Here is a 7,042-nt window from a genome sequence, read left to right as displayed (position 1 = left end):
TGTAGAAGGATCCCCCCTGCCCCTCTGGATACCTCAGGTGTGAAGACACTAAGTTCAGTCCTGCCTGTCACCAACCAATGGCACTAGGACTCAGTGGGTCAGGCTTAACAGCTGCTCTCCTGTTCTGCAGGCTGCTTTGTGGGCTTCCCTGCCAGTGTTTCAACGGAGAAGAACTTCTTTTTGGCCAAGGACAAAGAGCACTAAGTTCTAGCTGCAGGTGGGAGTGGGAGGATGGTTGAAAACAATCCTTTTATCCCTCTCAGCTCCCAGAACATCAAATCCTAATGCTGATCCTTAATCACAAAAGTTAAACAGACTTAGTCAACTCAATTTTCAGTGATAATGAGCATCAGAAATCACATGGATTAAAGAGTCACAAATGATCTCCAGAATAATTTTATTTCTAATTTTTTAAACCCTCCTGATACAGGGACTGCAAACAAAGAAGAATGGGGATTGCTGTGAGACTGACCGCCTTTCTTCCCTCTCTTTGGCAGAGCTATAGAGGAATGCTTGCCACTCTAGAAGCAGAGTCTAAGGAGACCACAGAAAATGTGAGGGATAGCAAGCCTGTCCCCTTGACTGACATTAGGGATGTGCACTCTTCAGCCAAAGGTACAAACCCAAGCAGGAAGGAAAAAAAAAAAGTGTTTAAAGACACAGTCCTTTCTCCCAGCTTTGTGCAAATGAACCCCAAAATTCCTGACTTGCATTCCTTCCTTCTTCATCTTCTGAAGTACTGGGTGACATGTAAGCATTTAGCAAAGAACTGAATAATTATGCCAGCGCTTCTTTGGATACTGACAACAATGAGATGCAGCAAACCTGGCCATCAGGTATGCAGAGATCCTAAAAAAGAGACAAGACAGAAAGACAGAGGGTGAGAGGATTTTCCCAAGTGCTACTGTCCATGTATAGGGATGTTTGACTTCCACAGCAAAATAAATACAGATGGCAATCTTGTATCCACATGGTATCCTGAAATCTAAATGAATAAAAGAGCTAATGCAAACATATTTAAATGAGTAACTGTCAAAAAGATCTGATCAAAAATGAATTATTAATCATATCCAGAGAAATAAATAAGTCTGTTGAGTGAGATTAGTGGTTCTGTTTAGCCACATGGCTTTACGCAGAATCAGATAGGATTTTAGGCCTGATTCCCAGCTCTATATCCAGTAATTGACTATCGTTGGACAAGTCACCTAACCTCCAGATCTTTAGTTTCTGCATCTTTAAAATGGGAATAATAATTGTTTCCACTCCCCAAGATTTTCATGAGAAGCAAAGAAGATATTTAGTACAGTTTGGCATATGCAAAGTCTTCCATAAATATTATCACTACGGAGATTAAGCTACAGTTATATTAAAAACCAAAGTAAAAACCTAAGGAAAAGACTTGCTGGAAAAGTCTCAAACTAACTTGGCAAGACTTCATACCTATTAGACAGTATCATATTTCCTGCTGCTTGTGTTTATTATAAACAACTTATTTTTATTTCACTCAACTTAATCTCTAAATTTTAATCATATATCCATAACTTTCAAGTGAGATCACTTTAATTACAGAAATCAGCAATTTAAATGTTAGAAGTTTAAATCATCAGAACTAAATTTGCTTCACTCACAGAAATCCACACAACTATTCATATTTCACTTCAGGGACAGCTAGAATGGTTGTTGATGATTTCTCTTTCTTATTCTTACATTATGATGGGTGAGGGTGACAAACCAGAACAATCATTTCAGGAAGCTGCAACAATGTTTGCAATTTTTCCTTGCATTTCTTCCTCTTTCCGCACATAAAAACCAAAAAGGGAGCCATATTGCATGAGTATAATTTTGAGGAAAGTCTGAAATAAATTTATTTAACATCAAATCTTGTTTAGTGGAAATCCCTCTAATAAGGAATGAGGTCATGTCTCTTGCAATGAATCATGTCCATTAAATTTATCTTCTTTTCTGGATGCTTTCCTTCATATATTTGTCATTTCTAAGTCCCTAATTCATGTTGACTCAATGAAGGAAATCACCATTTGTTTTTTAACTTTGAAGGCATAAAAAAAAATGAAGCTACAAATAGTACCTGTATCAACAGAAGTCTGCTTTTAACTCTGCAATAATTTTCCTATCCAGTTTTTTACAAAGTAAATACCAATTTTATTTTATTCAAAACTCTCCAATCATTTTCCATTTATGAAGCTCTTATTTCTCGTGTGTCTTCTCTCCTTTACCATCTTCCTACTCCTTTGATACTGGGAACAAAATAGGAAAGATACTTATTCTTTATTATAATATTCCATTACCTAGAAATTGTCTCTAGGATAAAAGAAAACGCTCCTCTTCACATTGACGGACCGATAACTGATTGATCTCCATAAATTTTTCTATTGCTGTCATATTCCTTTACTCCAAATCACACACCAAAAGATTACAACTCCACTTAAATAACTCCCACATATTTTCAAAGACAATCTGAGAAGAACTATAGTCTTCTCAAGGGCTCTTTAAAAAGTCTCATTTAGTGTTCGGCCTTGAGCTATGATCCAATACAAAGAATGTACCAAGATTTTAAGTGTAGCATCAGAATCAGGTATTTTAACAATGGAAGCAAACTTGGAAAGCTACCAGTACAGCGCCGTTCTTTCACACAGATGGCAACTAAGACCCAGAAACTGTCTAGGACAGGATTATAGATACAATACGTATACATAATACGTAATATTATATAGTATAGAGAGATGAATTATAGATCCTAATTCAAGGCGTCTCTAAGACGAAAATGTAAAAAAAAAAAAAAACCACGTTTTTTCTAACAGTTGGCCCTTTTCGATTACCTTAAAATATTTTGCACCTTAAAGGAAACCTTTATGTGAAACACAATGATTTCATTTCCTTGTGGAGAATGATTTTGTTTGAAAGCACCTTTATGCGATTCTCAGAACCTGTGATCGCGCAAAAGTTACATTTTTCCACTACGGGGTTCCCACTACGGAGAGCACCGGGGCCGGCGGGGCCGGACCCGAGCAGCGCCCGGCTCCGCACCATTTTGATCCGGGAAGGGCGGCCGAGGAGGGACAGAGACGGCCGCGACCAGACAATGTCCTGCATTCACGGCCGCCTCGGCCAATCACAGGCCGGCGCCTCGCGGCCCCGCGCGGCGCCACCGGTCACGGCTCGCGCCAGAGGAAAACCTGGCCTCCGGGTGGCCATCTGTGGCCATCACCGGGCTGGGCGCGCCGCGCTCCAACCGCGCCTGGCCCGAAGGAGAGGGCTCGGGGCCGCGGGCGCCGCGGAGCCCCCGCAGGGCTGGGGTCGCGCTCGGAGGGCAGAAAGCGCCAACCCTCCGGCTCCAACACGGCGCTGTCCCTTTAAGAGGAGCCTCCTCCCGGGGCTGAGAAGCGCGTCGGCGGCCGGGCGGCTGGGGGCAACGACATCCGGGCTACCGGGCTGGCGACTGCGCTGGCCCCTCGGGCAGCTCCCAGTCCCGGCGGGACGCCCGCCTGGCCGTGATTGGGAAGCGCCATCTGGGCAAAAGAGGGTCTTCGGCGGCACGCGAACCCCCAACCCGGGTGTACCCTGCCGCCGCCCGCCACCAACTCGCGGGCACACGGGCCCGGACGTCAGGGCCAGCACGCGGGTCACGAACGCCCGGGCCGCGGGGGCGCGCTGCGCGTGTCCGCCTCCCACCCGCCCCACCTCCTGCGCGTGCACAGGGGCGGGGCTCGGAGGAAGCAACCAATCAGCGCCGGCCGGCTCGGGACCGCCCCTGAAGTCCTTGCGGGGGGTGGTGCGCGGGGGGGGTAACTTCGTGGGGGGCGCGGCGCGGGAGGAGAGAGGGGAAACGCGGGAGCGCGGGAGGGGCTGGGAAGCTGGGAGCGGAGCCTGCTGGTTCCGACTCCGAAGGTCCGCGGAAGTGAAAGGGGCGGGAGCGGAGGGGAGGGGCCCGGGCTGCGCGTGAGAACCGGCGCGGGCGGGCGGAGACGCGAGGACGAGAGGCGCCGGGAGCAGGTGGTGCGGGCGGAGGCGGGCGGAGGCGGGCGGAGGCCGGGAAGGAGGCACGGGGGAGGGGAGGCCCGCAGGCCCGGCCCCTGGAAAGCCCGGGAGGTACTTGCAGACTTAAAAAACGTACACCCAGAATCCGCCAAGGCTTATTTATGTGCTACCGAGACTTTAAAGAAGTTGTGTGTTTACGGGTGGAGATATATTCTAAATTTTTCTCTGCCCGATTTTTTTTAAAAAAAGTCGTTCTATATATTTTAATGTCTAGTGATATTAAAATTGAAGGTTGATCGCATAATATTTTATCGTGGGGGTGGGGAGAAAAGGTGCAAAAAGGCATTTAAAAAGCAAAATCCATTTCTTTGATCGCCCCAAAATTTGAGAAATAATGTAAGTTTCGGGCACCGGGGTCAGTGAGGTGGTGCAGGGCTGAGAGAGGCGGCAGGTCAAGATTCAGCGCCAGGTGGTCTTCAACAAGCCGGTACCCCAAAGTCTAATTTCCCTGCCTGCAAAACTAGAGCAATGAACTCCCCTGCAAATCTCGGCATGCTGTGTGATTCCGTGCCGATTTAAAGAAAAGTGTCCCCTGAGCACTGTCCCGCTGTTTGGGTGGGCTTCCCTGGGGGCTTGTCCTAACCGCCTTCTGCTCTGACGCCCTGATGGGCTCTTCCACTCGCTGAGCGTCATCCTGCTTCCAGACCACCCTGTCCGGAGTTGCAGGCATGTTTAATTTGGGTGCCACAAAATTTTCCTAATCTCTGTATTCTAAACGGAGCTCCGCGTTCTCTCTGCAAACTTCCCATTTCCTGTCTGAGCAACTGCAACGCTACAATTTGGCCATCAGCCCCCCACCCTATCCTCCGGTCTTTAAGCCCCAGGAGCCGTATTAATTCCGTTACTTGTCTGGTTTTCACTCCCGGCACCCTCTGGCTACCCCAGTGCCGGCCACCGGCGTCCGCCCCCTGGATTACCGCAGTTACCTGCGCGCTTGTCTCTCGGCCTCGGATTTTGGCCCTCCGGGACCTCGACACCGCAAACAGGTAGATACTTTGTTTCAAAGTAACTCCGACCCAATTACTCCTCTTTAAAATCTTTTTTTTTTTTTTTGTGGGGGGGTGGTGGGGACTCTCTTTTGCCCTCGGGATTAAGTCCTAGCTCTTTAAATTCTCTTTATAAAATTCCTTCTAATCCTGTTTCTTATGTCTCCAGCTAGATATTTTATGAGGGGCCACTCCTCTGAGCCTTTCCTGAGTTTCCTCTTACCTGAATTGCTTTCGGTTCTCGAAAAGTTCTCAGTTCTCTCTGGCTTCTGCCACACTCCAGTCTCCTCCTTACTCTGTGGGGTGGCTTCCTTCCCTTTCCCCACTTACCTCCCCAGAGTGCAGGTTAGAGGCGTCCAATGCACCCCTCACTCCACGGTGCATTCATCCCTATACTGCAGTCGGCAGTCCTCCGGCTTGAATGTTAACTTCCCTCGCCAGCCCTTCGAAGTAGGGACTGCATCCTGCTCACACCACCGTCCCCAGTTCCTAGGATGGTCATGTCAATACTGGTCTGAGCCAAAGACCTCTTTTAGAATACACAATGATGGCCACAGAACTTCAAATTTTGGAGTATGAACTGATAGCTTCATTTTGTGTTGCTGCTTTTTTCAGTTTCGAATTCTTCTTCTCTTAATAACAAGCTTTTCCATAAAATAATAACATTTTAAATGATATAGTAAATTTTATTTAAATCAATCTGAGGTTTTTGTCACAATCAACTATAAATACCTTTTAGCAGAAATTGTGTGGTTTGTGAAGTGACATTCTGGCACAATAGCTAGTTATTCAATGCAAATGAGAAGAAATACTCATTTTTAGCTCTGACTCTGACACTTCAAAACTGAGGTGAAACTAATGCCCCATAATGATTGAGGGAAAGAGAAGAAGGAAAGAATATTAAACTGAGAGTTCTGATTACTTATTTATTATTATTAGTTCTTAGGATGGCAATTATCACTATGTTAAGAAATTGCTCTGATTCTGACTTTTAAAGAAAAATCCTTATACTCTTAATATTTTTCTTTAGTTTACATGAGATGTCAATGTAACAAATTGAAATTGTCAGTTTCCTTGTGCTCACTCACAGTCACCATTGCTAATACATGTACATTTATAATTATAGTTTTCTAAATACTACCCCACTGCACACTTAACAATAAAGTTAAACAAGAATTCTTTGTTGAGAGATGTGATGTTGGGGGGGAGTGTAAATCTTTTCTACAAATTATTTTCCTTACTCTGAAGCAGTTCCTTGTTGGTTCTCTCATTACTGTGCAACTAATCTGTTGACCTTGTTACACTTTAGCACAAGGGAGTAGAATTTAATAAGTTTTTTTAATAAAAGAAGGGAAGGAAAGTTTGTTTTACTGGTAAAGTATGCCAAAAATAAATGATATTATATAAAAATAAAAACAAGTAATGGACTTTGTTTTTTTTTTTTTTTAAGTAATGGACTTTGAACTAGAAAAAGGTAAAAAGAAATTAATTTGTTTCTAAGCTTGCACTATAATTAACATAAGATCTTTTATTGCCCCATTTAATTAATGAAAACAATATTTAAAGCAGAAGATATGTGCATTATAATTTTTACTGTTTTTACAGAGAAGTATTCTCTTGTTTTTACAGAGAAGTATGTATTGTATCTGTCTATAAGGCACGGTATATATCATATCTGTTATAGGGCAAAATGACTTATAAACAATGATAAAGGAAAAATAAATGCTGGTGAAGTGGGTTCTCTTTTGTATGTAGGTTAACACTGAAACTTAGTAGAAGTTCTCTGAATACACTTTACTTAAAATTTAGCCAACTGTTTTCCAATTTTTAAAACATTTTTAATAATCTTATTTGTAAACTTTATGGGGTGGTAAATGATATTTGAAACATTTTTTAAATAGCTAATTTTTTCAACACTGAGTCTGTATATTTTTTTCTTCTTTCCATAATGTTCCTTATCTTAAGTTTTATAATGTGGGCATTATTTTACAATTTTAAAA

General features: G+C 43.7%; 1 long non-coding RNA gene across 1 annotated transcript; it reads right to left on the bottom strand.

The window, feature by feature from the left end:
• Positions 1 to 390: 390 nt before the first annotated feature.
• LOC119242112 (uncharacterized) lies at positions 391 to 3,032 on the bottom strand. Its single transcript, XR_005124423.1, has 3 exons — positions 2,838 to 3,032; positions 2,087 to 2,255; positions 391 to 849 (listed from the first exon to the last, which is right to left on the bottom strand). It is a non-coding gene; the product is annotated as an uncharacterized LOC119242112 (long non-coding RNA).
• Positions 3,033 to 7,042: the final 4,010 nt, after the last annotated feature.

Source organism: Talpa occidentalis, unplaced genomic scaffold, assembly GCF_014898055.3.
Source record: "Talpa occidentalis isolate TD23 unplaced genomic scaffold, MPIMG_talOcc4v2.1, whole genome shotgun sequence".
In the NCBI taxonomy this organism is placed as follows: Eukaryota; Metazoa; Chordata; class Mammalia; order Eulipotyphla; family Talpidae; genus Talpa; species Talpa occidentalis.
This window is presented reverse-complemented; position numbering and strand designations above follow the sequence as displayed.